Below are 13,091 nucleotides of genomic sequence, written 5' to 3'. Positions count from 1 at the left end.
ATGCCCATTTTGTGTGAGAAATGATTTTTCAGGCTACTAAAAGACTGTTCCTGGTGCTGTGGACCATCCGACCTCCTTGAAGTTCACCATCACCACCTGTGACTGATGCCAACTGGAGAAGATCCAGATGCCTGAACAACCCCCTACTCTTTGGCTCCAGGTCTTCTGCTATTCTACAAGGCTAAAGAAGCAGCAGGCCTTGACTCCTGAGACCACCCCAGAGGCACAGGGAAAATGCTGCCTTGGAGGGTGGGACTTAGTGTGTGTACACCCAAGGTTAAATGACAGCTTGTGATTACAAGATTGAAGTTGAAATGTGAATCTAGAGTTATATAGATTTGTTCCTTTTGCAATTTCTCTTTATTATATATGTGATTTTATGTATATGTAGACAGCTATGTGCCACAAAATGTGGAAAAGTCAGAAGACAACTTTGAAAGTGTGTTACAAAGAAAAGGAAATGTTTTGAAACCCCTAGTCAATAGAATAGAGCCCAAGAATCCCTGCTAACAGATACCTAGTGCCTAAAATTGATAAATGGTAGACTTACAGCTCCGGGTTAACACCATGTGTTTCCACTGCTATCTTTGATGAAAACAAAGATTATTGTGTACTTGTCCAGCTAGATCCCGCAGGTACTCTTGAACTGAGTTTGAGATACACCCTAGATGATTCTGCAGAGAGCCTATTTTCCTTGACTCTAGCTGTTACATTGTGACTAGGAGTGGCCATAGGTATAGAGACAGGTGTAACTACATTGATACAGACACCTCATTATTTTCATCAGCTGAGAGCTGCCACTGATGTGGATTTGAGAGCCCTAGAACAGTCAGTAACAAAGTTAAGTTGTTACTAGACTTGCTGTTTCTTAAAGGAGAAAGTCTGTGTGCTGCTCTAAGAAAAAATGTTACTATTATGTAGACCATTCAAGAGTGACCAGAGAGTAAATTCAGAAAAAAGTTAGACCAGAGACAAGATAGAGATGCACAGCAACTTTGATTCAAGAGTTGGTTCAATCCTCCCTTGCTGGACCCCTTGTGATTTTACTTTTGCTTTTAACCATAGGCCCCTACATTTTAAATAGATTAGTAACTTTTGTTAGAGAAAGGATAAATGCTGTTCAGCTTTTTGTGTTGCGCCACCAATATAAGACTTTGGGTCAAGAAAATGGTAATTATTATGACACTGGAGTTTAAACTTTTCTAAAGATCCTAATAAGAAGTGGGGTGAGAATAGACTTATTAATAATTGAGTTTTTATGATTAAAAACATAACCAAATTAGAAGAAGTGGGGATGTAGAGTGAAAAATTATAAAGGCCAAAAACCCTGCTCTTGGAGCTAAAGAGCTTGTCGTTTTTGACCGCCGGCTCCTCCCCTAATAAACCTCTGCTGATTGCATCCAGGTATGGTTTCTTGTGATTTTTGGGTGGTCGCGATTCCGGAGGCTTGAGGAAGGGTCTCCCGAGTATGGGGGTCTTCATTTGTAGCCCCACCCCCACCCCCACCCCTAAACTTCAATTAACAGCTTTATGGAAAAGAAGCATAGAATAGAACCCTTACCTGGTCCTCCGGACTTTACCCAGCTATTGGGATTCCGTTAACACAAGATGAAGAACGAGGACACCTTACCTTCAACAATGCAAACCTCTAACTCAGTTTCTAATTAGTTCTGCTTCTTGTTCATGGCTTCCCTTCTCGATATTATTACATTGTCTCTCAAGCACCTCCATGGTCTCACTTCCCCTAAGTCAAGTGTCTTTCCCTTACAGGCACTTTCAGCCCCTTCTTAAAAGCAAGGAACGGGCTGCTGAGAAAACTCTTCCCCAATGCCCAGCCGCACAAACCCAGAGATGGACAGTAACATTTCTACATCTTCTCCTTGCTCCGTTGGGACTTCCTAATCTACACCCTTCTATGAATGGTCAGTGTTGGAAATGCAGCGTCCCTGATGCCGAAGGTCCAAGGTGAGCAGACTACAGAGCAAGTACAGGAGTGGCACCCAGGAGAAAGTTTGGATTTCTCAGGCTTTGCATCTGTCACTTAGCAGTCACCATGCCTAGATATTAAGGAATACAGATATGGGTTTTCGATTAGCAGGCAGCTAATCACGTACACATGCTAGTTAAACAAATTCCTACGAAACTACAAATTACCAGCTACACATGAGATTAAAAAAAAAAAAAAAAAAAAAGGCCAGCCTCACTGTGAATTGGCATTCTCTGAAATGCCTTCGCAGCCTGACTCTGAGCCATTGAAACAGAGTTTTTGAACTTGTGTGCACACGTTTGGGATTTTTGTAAAGCTGCCAAATCTGCACTACAACAATAATTAGCATAAGGCTTGTGTAATTAACCTAGGCCGAAAGGAACAATTTGAATCTTTGGCAAGATGCTCTCTTAAAGAAGATGGAGGAGGGGAAGGGAGGGGAAGGGAGAGGGGGCAGAGGAAGAAGTAGCATCATGGGTTCATATTTTCCTCAGAGCCACTTGCCACGGGTTTTGAAGAGACATCAAATTGACCCTGTGTTATTCCAATATCTCCCTACAGGGACGATTTTTTCCCAGACATTATTTTTAGGCACTAATTTTCAGGATGGATCAATCAACTCATTTTAAAGTCAACATCACCCTGTCTGCAGTAAATACTTCCTATTTTTACAATGTAAAAAGACTCCATCTTTTTTTTTTCCATTCCTCATGATACAATTAAGCTTCTCAGAATAGATGAAGAACACTTATTTCAGAAAAGTAAGTTCAAGGATATCAAACAGGAGGTCGAGTGAATTGGTACCTGGTGGCTTGGTTTTGATAAGTGAAAAAACCCCTGGTGGCTTGGTATTGGTAAGTGAAAAAATCCCAGCATGCTCCTTGTTTGAAAGACCCCAGGTAAGGACTGTGTGGATTGAGGAGAGTATTAGAAAGCTGGAGTTGAGTGTTGGCATGGTAGCAGCTCCCCAGGCCGGCTGCACAAACGCAGCCCCTTTCGATCAGTGATTGCTCAAGCTGATGCAGCAAGCATCCCTGGAAGATGTGTTCCCAAATGAAGTAAGGCCTCTTGAGTGTTCAAGCATTCTTTTGCCAAGAACTGCAAAAAGAATAGGAGGGGACAGGGGGGGAGAGAGAGAGAGAGAGAGAGAGAGAGAGAGAGAGAGAGAGAGAGAGAGAGAGAGAGAGAGAGAGAAAGGAACTGTTTCTTGCTATGAAGCAAAACCAACTCTGGTTCTAGAACACTTATTTTTCAGAAGAGATTACTGACTTGTTTATTCCATAAAATTAATTATTCTGCAGATTCAAACTGGATTGTAAGATATAAACAACAGACCAAGCCGGGCGGTGGTGGTGCACGCCTTTAATCCCAGCACTTGGGAGGCAGAGGCAGGCGGATTTCTGAGTTCGAGGCCAGCCTGGTCTACAGAGTGAGTTCCAGGACAGCCAGGACTACACAGAGAAACCCTGTCTCGAAAAACCAAAAAAAAAACAAACAAACAAACAAAAAACAGACCAAACCCTACTAATTTCGAGTATGTTGACAGAACTAAACTCTGGGGAAGTCCTGTTCTTAAGGCTCGTTTATATATTGGACATAAAGGATTATAGGATATCAATATTCTGCCATTAATAATAATATAAGCAGGTACTACAGATACATGTGTGCTTTTTTAGGAGTGGTGGGATGCCATAATAACCAGGCTCAGCCTGATTACACCTTGTAAGTTTGATAAGGTGCACTTTATAGTACAGAAATATTGAATGAGTTCAGTGGTCCAGCCACACACCTTGCTCCTTTGAGCTTCTATGTGAGCTCCAGACCTCACCTGCGTGGATTCTCATTGCTGTGTGCAGTGAGTGGGGGATGGGGTGGGTTATGCTCACAGGTCGGGGAGGGGAGGTTGCTCAAATCTTTTCTAAATAGATGTAATCACGGGCTGTCAGTTTGAGACCTGTGGGGAAGTCTTTGGAGATTTTGGGTTGAATCTAAGCTTTGGTGAATAGAAGTGATTCTTGCTATGTTTGCAACAATTTCTCCTCTTGTTTCATTCCAATGGTAAGATGGTTTCAGCATGAATGGGGACGAATTAGTCAGAGGATCTGAGCTCCTTTTCTGAGTTGACCTTGCAACCAACTATGGTTGTTCACATCAGCAAACGCAATGCAGCTCCGTGGGAAGCAGCTATATGGAGTTGTATGCGCTGAGAGGTGTGGTTACCTGTTGGGCCTAACACGAGGTCTAATCTCCATTCCACCTTCACCCTTCAGTCAAGTACTCAGGTGGAGGGCCTGAACAGGCCCTAGAGGGATTTACATACTAATGAGGTACCTGAAGGCCAGAGGTGGAGCCATTAAACATTCCTCCCCAGCCTCTCCCCCTTCTCCCCGCCCCCTTTTAACTCAGGTCGATCCTGGGTTTGAGGGGGTATGCATCCAGATCCATCCACTATCCGCCATGTGAATAAACCAGTTTTGGAAACCCAAGGGCTTCCTCGTGTGTTGGGGCCGCGCCGCTATGAGGAACCGTGAGGAGCCAGGGAGAGGCTTTTAGTTAATGAACAGCCGGGCCCAACTTCCAGCTGGAGGAACCCAGAGCGTTCCCAGCCGACTACCCACAGCATGGCAGGGGGAAAAACCCTGGGATCCCCAGCCTTTTTTTCCCCAACAGTTACCCGATCACCTTACCTCGCGTCATTGAGAGTGGCCAATTAGTAGTGATATCGTGGCAATCGCTGATTGGAACAAGGAAAAGGTTTTAAGGGGATGCACAGGAAGGAGGAGAAGAAGCTCGCTGTACAGGGATAGCTGAATAAACCGCTTGAAGAAGAACACGGTTGCCGTTTCCTTATTCCTCGGGTCGGACGTGGGTAGCGACACAGCTCCTTACTCAAACTTCTCTCTTCTACAGATTTTGGACAGAATGTGATCGCTCTCCAAATCTGTGCTGTCATGGCTCCAGTTTGGATGCATTTGATATTGCATAAATCAGCAGTTTCCTCCAGAGAAATAGTTATGGGTAAAATGTCCTATTAACAAGGACTATGATAATACCATATAAGATAGGCTAGTGGCTCTGGAGGAAAAGTAAACATATATTAAGGATTTCAAAAATTAGACACCAGTATGTATCAAATAGATTCGATCAGAGACAGCCCTGGAGAGTGTTGATGTAGTAATAATTTTCTCTCATGACCTCCCTTCTTTATTTCTTCATTGAGACGGTTTTATTATGTAGCCTAGGCTGGTTGGTCATTAGCTCTTCTTTTAAAAGTATGTATTTTTTTTTAACTTATATATGTATTTGTGCACATGCCACGTGTTTGTAAAAACCTGTGGAGGCAAAAAAAGGCACCGGATTCCTTGGAACTGGAGTTGCAGACAGGTGTGAACCATCCCACATGGATGCTGGGAACCAAACCTGGGTCTTCTACAAGAGCAATAAGCACTCTTAACCACAGAGCCATCTCTCCAGCAGTGTGGAACTCTTGGTCTTCCTGCCTCAGTCCCCAGAGTGCTTAAATTTCAGGGAGATTGAAGACCACCCTTCATAGATCATTCCCAAGCCTGGGGCTTCAGACTGATTCTCATGCGTCAGTCCTTCTCATTCCAGCCACATTCCTAATGTCTATACACCGAAATCTTAAGGGAGAGAAGATTGGGGGTTTGTGGTCATTTGATTGGTTTTGGTTTTGTTTGGTCACAGTTTCAAAGGGCTCAGTCTAGGGTTGCTTTGTGCTGTATGCTTGGGCAGGCTATCGTGATTGGCTGAATATGTGACAGAAGGGATTCTTTGCATGTGAGGGACAGGGATCCAAGTATATCCTTCAAAGGCATGGCCCCAGAGACCTTCTGCTAACTAGACTCCACCTCCAAGTCTCCAGAGCCTCCAAAGTAGCACTACCAAGTGGAAAGCAAATATTCAACACATGAACCTGTGGGGAGACTTCATATTCCAATCATAACATTGTGGGGTATTCACCAGAGAAGACAGCTCCCATGCTCCTGGTTTCATCTTTCATATGTGACATCACGGATGAGCACCTGCAGGTTGGCATCAGGTAAGAGGTCATCATCAAGCAGGACTGATGGCTGATGGTGATGGGTTTCTCAAACTGGACTCAGGGTGGTCCAGGAGTAGGGCCTGGTACTGGGTCACACAGGCATTAGACAGCCAGCATTCTGGTGTTTCTCAGAGGAGGGCCCCAAGGGCATGGGGTGCTGTGGGTATATCATCTTGACCCAGAGTTAACCTTTTTGTTTATTGTTTTGTGTTAGGCCAGCAGTAGCTGCCACAACTCTTAGATAGGTGGGCCATCCTATGGCTACAGGGTCCAAACTTTTGGTCAGGTACATCACAAGGCATTTTCATGGCCCCAAAGTTTGGGTTAAAACCCCTTTTGTCCTTTGTTTTATGGACAAACAGATGAAAAGGTTTTGAGACATCAGGAAGTACTAGGGCAGGAGTTGAAGTCAGAGCTGGGTCTTTAAAGCTTCAAATGTCTTTGTTTAGACTTTGTTTGTTTATTAGGGGCTTAGTGCCCCTCTTTGTGCTGGTATACAGAGGCCTTGCTAGTTCCACAAACTGGTGTTCAGGGGCAGCGGTATCCAGCTGTTCCTAGGAACTCTTGTACCTGTCTCTTAGTCTTTGGAGTATGGGATCTGAAGGATAGCAGCAATTTTACTCTGAGACAGGCTCCTTTTGCCTCCCCTCAGCTGGGAGCCAAGATAGCCTCATGCACAAAGTTGGGCTTTTTGAGGTCTGTAACTCTTGCAGCAGTTCCTTGGTGGTCCTTTTATACTTTATTTTAGTTTTAGAGACTAGAAGGAGATCATTTACATATTGTAAGCATATGGTCTCCGGAAACCTCTGACAGAAAGGCAGGAGGCCCACATTTAGTGTCTTCATCAAACGGGATTGGAGGCTTTTTAAATCCTTGAGGCAGCCTGGTTCATGCAAGTTCCCTACTGTAACCTCTTTCAGGGTCTGTCCATTTAAAAGCAAAGATTGACTCACTTCTGCCAATATGAGGCTGAAGACTGCATCTTTCAGGTGCACCTGTTTTTCTGGAGGAATTAAACTCATAAGAATCAGAGGTTTCTTCATAGTCAGGAGAGACATATTCCAGTGTGAACAATGGGACACTGGGAGGGTTGTTTCTCCAAGTCAGGCAATATGGACTACAATGGTCCTCGGGTATTGTTTAATCTGGATGGGGGTAGCTGAACTGGTTAGCTGAACAATTATAGGAACTTGATATTGGGCTAATCCTGGGGGGTGGTGGTTTCTGTCTATACCTCTGGGAATCTTTCTTGTCAATCTGAAAGATAGTCTAACTGTATCTATTGATTGGAGACAGAACTTTCAATTAGGAGATATTCTTGTGACAAAGGATAAGACATCACATTTTTGATGGGTATCTGTGAGTTTAACCATGTCTCATCATCAGAGAAGGTGACAATGGCTTTCTGTTTATTCAAAAGGTCTTGTCCCAATCAGTTGACCTTTGAGCTACCTCCATCAACTTGGACCTGCCTACACCTTTAAATTTTCTAACTTTTAAAAGTTTTTTTTTTTTTCTAATATCTGGGGCCAACTGGGTGACAAAGAAAATCTTTTTAGCAGCTGCCTTTAATCCTTCTAAAAGGAACCTAGTAATGTTGTTAAAAAATCTCCTTGGTCTGTGTTGGACAGAAGAGAAAATCTGTTCTATCCAGGCTGTGTAGTCTTAACATAATCTCCTTACCCTGCCGGGGAGTGGTCTTTCTACTTTTTTTTTTTTTCAGAGAATGGTGTGGTTTGAGTTTTCCAATTATACAGATCATTGGTTGAAAAGAAGAGATAAATCATGAAGGAGGAAGGTGTGGAACTTTCTCTTTTCCTTTGAGCTCAGCCCAGGGGAATTCTTTCCTTCCCTGGCTGCTTAGAGCAGGTTGGAGAGCAGAGGGAGAGCATGCCTTGGGGGAACTGTTTCCCTGACCCTGTGTGCATTCCACTTAGGTGACAGGAAGGCCCAACCTTCATCATCTCCACACAGGGACCAGGACTAACCCTGAGTGTGAGCAGGAGCCCAGTGAGCACTTCATGAGGCAGAGGATTTGGGGGGCGGGGGGAGGGGGTGGGTTCTCTAGTTGACCTGGCAGAGCCAAAAAGATTCAGGTCCCAAATAATAAAGAGCAGGTCTTAAGCCAGGGTGGGTCTCAGAGAAAGCCACGGGTCAGGACAAACAGACCTAACAGAAATTCAGAGAGAGAGAGAGAGAGAGAGAGAGAGAGAGAGAGAGAGAGAGAGAGAGAGAGAGAACTAGAATGAGAGAACACGTGAACAGACCAGGGAAATCTAGTGACATCTCACATGGATCCTGGACAGTGGATCACCTGCCACCCCTGACCTGTCCTCTGTGTCTAAACAGAAGGTACCTTAAGCAGATTTACCTCCGGAGGTGACAGACCAGGCAACTTTCTAATTGATTTCTTTTGAGGTAGAGGTGTCAGATCCCTCCAAAGCATTCAGCAGTGATGGAAGGGAGTCTTAGGGATGTGAGACCCAGGCTGTACATCTGCTAACTAAGGCTCTGCATCCCCTAGCAGCTCTTTGACCTCACTCTTCCCCGCTCAGAGGGGCTCTGGAACTCGGGGTCTTGAGTTCTGGCCCTGGGGTTCTCAGTGGGAGCTCTAAAATGTGGTAGGATATCCACTGAAGAAGACTGCTCAGGCGTGGGTTTAAGCCACTAGAAAGTATTCACTAGTTAACCAGCAACTACAATGGTGTTTGGAATTCCAGTGTAGCACTAAGCCTTTCTCCTCGTGAGCTTTTAAACACAAAAACCATATTGTAGTTTGACATAACTTCAGTTAGCAAGAACAGTGAGCCAGAAGCAGAACTACAGAAGCCAGAAAGCAAGGTTAGTGCATTTAGAGACTTTCCCAGAACTATGTACTTTGATAGATTAGGTCTTTGTTTTCATTTTGACAATTGATACTGTCTACATGTTGAATTTTATATGACCTAAATGGTACTTCCATCATGGAGTCGGTTGTGCTAAGGTGTTGGGGCCTACTAAGGAATGAGGCCCTTTTACAATAATATACACACACTTCTTGCCCACTCCTCTTATGGGGTAGCATATGTTGTCCATGTAGCCAGAAAATAAAATGAAGTAGAAATCAATCCATTACTCCAGCCACAGGAAAACAAGTCAGACAATGTGGCACAAGTATATGTTAGGTAGCACACAGAAAATACCGATTTTAAATGCAAGCTTGTATACAAGTACCCATTGGCCTATTGTACTCTGTTAACATACAAATATTATTTGTCAATGAAAAATACAGCTTGAAAAAATATATAAGTTTTGCTAGATACCATGCCAATAGATCAATATCTAAAAAGGATAGAGACAAGGGTCTTTTTGGGAATGACATAAGAAGGTACATGTTTAACGTCTCTGAAAAACAGATGTTTTTGCTTGTTTGTCCCATTTATCCATTTTATTTGCCTGAATTTGTCTTGCCCCTCACTCCCAGCACTCAGGAGGATGAAGCAGGAGAATGAGAGTGCAAAGCTAGCCTTGGTTATGGAGAAGAACAATTCTAAAGACATGTAAACACGTAAACATCCCCGAGCCCAACAAACACTTTTTGAATGCCTACTGTGTTCGGCCATTTTCTTGCTAGGATTATGTTAGGATTAAAGGGATTGTTATGCTTTGGATGACAAGGTTGGGAATGCTACAGAGGAGAATTGAGAGGCCTGGACAGGAGAAAGCCAAGCTGACCAGGTGATGTGAAGGACTGGACTCCAGGGGAAAAGGAACAAAGTCAGTCTTGGTCTTGGCAGCCTCTGACTGGCACCTGCTAGGCCTCCCTGAAGAATGTGCACAGGCACTATTTCCCTTTCATGGGTTGTTCTACTTCCTCTAACGCAACTGCCAAAATTACAGGTAAGGATGGTTCTTAACATCTACTCCAGGAAGGGACTTCCACGGACCACCCACAGACAAGGGGATAGATGGGGGTAACAAAAGGAACTAACCATTGCATTGTGGGAGCTGTGTCTCCTGACAGACACTTTTTTGAGGTAAATATCCTAGACATTGCAGTTGGGTTGTCCCCACTTTAGCAGAAAGTAGGGCATGTGGACATTTTGCTCACACGTTCATTAACAACTCTTAATGGGTATTCTTGGTTGTCAACCTGACTACATCTAATCTAGATCTTTGAAGTAAAAAAAAAAAACCCGAGGGAACCTTTAATCCAGATCCTTTGGGCAGGGAAAAGACACACCTTTAATCTCGACCCTGAGGCAAGAAGACACACTTTTAATCCATATCTAATCTGGGCCATACCTTCTTCTGGAAGCCTATATAAAGGAATAAAGGGAAAGTTGTTCTTTGCCCGCTTGCTCTCACCTTGCTAGCAAGCCCATTCACTAACATAAACTCAGCAGTTCTCAACCTATGGGTTATGACCCCCTTGGGGGTTGAGTGACCTTTTCACAGGGATCGCCTAAGACCATCAGAAAATACAGATATTCATATTACAAAACTTATAACAGGAGGAAAATGACAGTTATAAACTAGCAATGGAGATAATTTTATGGTTGGGGGGGGGCCCCACAACATGAAGAACTGTATCAAAGGATCACAGAATTAAGAAGGTTGAGATCCACTACATTAGAGCTTACTTCTTCAGGATTTCAGAGTATACTGAAGACCCGCTGAAACTGAGTAGCTACTGGATTCTAGGATTTTCCATTCACAGCCAGTCTTTGCTGGATTAGTGGGACCACAGCCTGCAAGACATTCTAGTAAATCTTTGTTTTATAAGCTGTTGCTCTAGAGAACCCTGACTAATACACAGAGGGTCTGCATCCTCATTACAGGTCTCATGAAGTCATTATAAATATTGCTTACATTGTGGCTTTTATATCCCTCTCCTTTTGTGTAGATCATGGCAGAAAACACTCTAAAAGGAAAGTCTAATCCACCATGATTTGTGACAGAAAAAAAGTCACCTTACCTAATGAGCATGTCACCCATGTCATAAGTAGTCCTTAAAACTTCTTTAAAACACACAGTGCAGACCAATATGCCGCTCTGCCTCAGGACTCCAATTCTTGAGAGCGCTCTGCTCAGCTTCTCCAACTAAACTGCTGCTTTGCTGGATAAACTTTCACTTAAACTCTGTCTCTTGACTGAATTCATATCTGAGAGACCCGCACATCTACTACAGTACAACAAAATGAGATATGATGTTAGTTCATGTTTTTCTACACACCTTTAATCCAGATCTTTTGAGCAGGGAAAATCCAGATCCACAGCACCTTGACCATCTATGGAACTGTGTGGCCTGCTATTGCCAGGACCCACTGACTGCCGATTTAGAACTCCAAAGAAGACTGTTTAAATATCCACAGAGAGCCCAGGTTGTTCCTCTCCTAAGCTCTCATAACTTAAAAGAGTATTTCTTCATAAATACAGTTTTAAAACAACAAAATGTCTGCTGCCCACAGTTCTACTCTTTGGGGTTTACTTACAAATGAGGTTCAGGTGGATACCTGGTCTCACTCTCTATGTGAGCACCCAAGAAGTGAGAACTTCAGAGGAAGGATGTCCTTCTGTAGCTGTGTGCTCTGCCAGCCACTGAAAAGCAAGAATGAGCAATGACCATCTTGTAACTGAGCAGGGAGCTGCTCAAGCCTTGGAAACCACAACCACAATTAACTCTTGACTCGGAAATTCTCTGAAGCTCAGAGTTACTTGTCTATTTCTCTTGATAAGTGGGTGAGCCTGGAATACACACCCATCTGACCATCAGCCTCGGGCAACCTTCATCACATGATACAGCTTGGTACTACTATTTTAGTGTCTATCCTTCTGTGTTTCCCTTGCTTATTTGGAGGTGTGAAAAAGGACTAGGAGAATTCATTATTCAGATACATAGAAAGGCTTGAAGAATATAGCATGATGTTAGGGACCCATGAGCAGCTCTTCTGGACAATCTCATCCTACTGAGCACCTGGATGAAAACATCGGTTTGAGCCAAGCATTGGTTGTGTAAATAATGCTTTACATTTAAAGAGCTATCATGATTATATATTTAGTTTGCATTTTTGCTTATTTTTGTCTTAATTGATGGTATTATTACTGGGAAGCAAAACTGATATGCTAAAAAAAAATTAGGAATAGCAATTCCACCTTCTGATTACAGTTGGATTTATTTTTAAAATGCTTGATAGTTAGCCTTACCATTTCTGGTTTATTTGTTTTTGTTTTGTACATGTGCCTGCTTCCCTGTATGTGTACCATGTGAGTGTAATACCTATAGAGGCCAGAAGAGGGCATTTGACCCAATGGAACTGGAGTTACATACAGTTGTGAGCTGCCCAACATGGGTGCTGGGGGACAAATCTGGGTCCTTTGCAGAATTAACAGCTGAGCATGTCTCCAGCCCCTAGTTTTACTTCCAAAAGCAAGGAGAATTCAGAAGTCTTTTGGAAATTTTCTTGGAAAGGTCTTATTTCTTATTGTAGCTTCTGACCCTTAGTATTGTAAGCATATCATAAACAAAGTCTTAAGTCCATAGAATCTTTTCCTGTGTTCTTCTCTACCTGGGTCTTAACTAGATTCTTTTTTTTTTTTTTTCTTAAGTAAACTGAAAAACAAAATTTCAAAAGGCATAAAAAAAGAATTATCAAACTAAGTTTATTATGGGAGTAAAGAAGTAGGTTTTTTTTTAATGTGCATTCTATTCTGCCTACATGTATGTCCCTGTGAGGCTATCCAGTCCCCTGGAACTGGAGTTAAAGACAGTTGTAAGCTGCCATGTGGGTGCTGGGAATTGAACCCAGGTCCTTTGGAAAAGCATCCAGTGCTCTTAACCACTGAACCATCCCTCCAGCCCCCCTGGTTAACTCTTATATAATGAGCATAAACTAATAAAATGAAACATTTAAAACTTACATGACCACCCAAATACAAGGTTGTGACAAGCACTGGCTCCACAGGTAAAGTGGTCACTGTGCAAACCCGTGTTCATATCCCCAGCATCTACATAAAAAGCAGGGCCTGGGGCCAGCATATATCTCAGTGGGTAAAGGCACG

Source organism: Arvicanthis niloticus, chromosome 1 (assembly GCF_011762505.2).
Source record: "Arvicanthis niloticus isolate mArvNil1 chromosome 1, mArvNil1.pat.X, whole genome shotgun sequence".
Taxonomy (NCBI): Eukaryota; Metazoa; Chordata; class Mammalia; order Rodentia; family Muridae; genus Arvicanthis; species Arvicanthis niloticus.
This window is presented reverse-complemented; position numbering follows the sequence as displayed.